The sequence below is a fragment of the Denticeps clupeoides genome, chromosome 4 (genome assembly GCF_900700375.1).
Source record: "Denticeps clupeoides chromosome 4, fDenClu1.1, whole genome shotgun sequence".
Taxonomy (NCBI): domain Eukaryota; kingdom Metazoa; phylum Chordata; class Actinopteri; order Clupeiformes; family Denticipitidae; genus Denticeps; species Denticeps clupeoides.
The window spans coordinates 15,103,030-15,104,761 of NC_041710.1; positions in this window are offsets into that span (position 1 = coordinate 15,103,030).

Consider the following 1,732-nt stretch of genomic DNA (forward strand, 5'->3'; position numbering starts at 1 on the left):
CTGACCTATGGTAAAGGGATGCCACTGTTTGCTAATGCTGTTCCTTCCCTGACTGCTAGATTTTTATTAACAGCAAAGAGAATACATGTATTTATTTAATTTTGATAAAACAATAAATTAGGAAAGTAATTTAAGGAAACATTCAGTGTTTAAACTTTATTTTGTAAAAGTATTGAATAAAAATAAGATCAATTGTGTTAATTAATTGTGTTAAAATAAAAAAATATATATAGTTGGTTCTTAAATTTTTCTGAGAAATATATTAATATGAAGAAACAGGAAGCAGTAAGTTTGATATTTCAGCACTGCCACTGAGCTCTGTTCAGTTTTATTGTCACTTGCCCCTTTTACCCGATGCTCTGGTGGGTGCATGCATTATCATGAGCGAATGGTACCGGTGCTAAAACAGCAAGAGGTAATAATAGCGCGCAGCTCCACTCTGTTACACAACACCTGCCCCTCTGAGTGCTTGGCTGCTTTAGAAGCGGATACAACCTCGGGAATTTACGTGGCTGATCTGGATCCTTCAATCGACTGATGTTCCAACTTCTAAATAATGTTTAAGAATAAACTCCCATGCATTAGAATGAACAGTTTTTTCAATTAAGCAGATCCGCATTACAAGCAGTATTAATGTAATAATGGTGCTTTCTGGAAGAAAATTTGATATATCATCCCCTCACTTATAGAAAGGAAATGAGGAAAATAAAATTAGTGATGAGGATTAGCTGGTGGAGGATAGTACGCTTTGGGAACATCCTGCCATCTGTCCCCTAATAACAACCCAGGGCCAGTGGCACAAAGCTGGTCATTCTGAAATCTCTGCTGTAATCTCTTCAAAATTGAACAGAAGGAATTCTAAAAAATTACATACATTTCATTATGATGGGTGTGAATGGAAGAACACATTTGAAATTAATTTTTTGGCCATGATTAAACTGTTTTGATGTTCCCAGTTTTATGTGGTTCTGTACAGATATATAATGGTAGAAATATGACAATTGTCTACACTGAACAGACGTAACATTATAACCACTGACAGATGAAGTGAAGAACAAGTTCAGGTTCAAGTGGGCTTTCTTCTCATTTCAGCTACATCCATGCTAGACAGTACATAGTAAAGTGAAACATTTCTCTGCATCCAGGTGGAACATTTAAAGAAGTTTCATGACAAAGTGCACGTGTGAGACATCGACAAACCTAAATAAATATTACTATTTCTTGCACTTTAAGTAAATCAAAACATGTAGACAACAAAACAGACTAAGAACATGTGAACAGTGCTAAGAACATCTGAAATGAATAACGAATACTGCAAATACTGAGCATGTAAGCTTCCTTACCTGCTAGGCCACCACTGCCCCTTCACAAGTACCATATTGTGCAGGTTAGACCGCTGGGTCATAGCATCTACAAAATTGCAGCTCTTTTGAAAAGTGGTCATTTACACATATGGCACGTAGCAGACGCCCTTATCCAGAGCGACTTACAAAGTAGTTACAGGGACAGCCCCCTCCAGAGACACTCTGAGTTAAGCGTCTTGCTTAGGTACACAATGGTAGTAAGTAGTAGTTACTCATTTATCAGATCATCAAAGTTTCTTATATGGTCCGTATGGGGCCACATATCAAAACACTGCACGCAGCCCAGCAGTACGCAAAACAGACAGATACCAAGGACACACACACTCTTGCTTGCATACTGTCCTATTAACAGAAGACAAACAATTGTA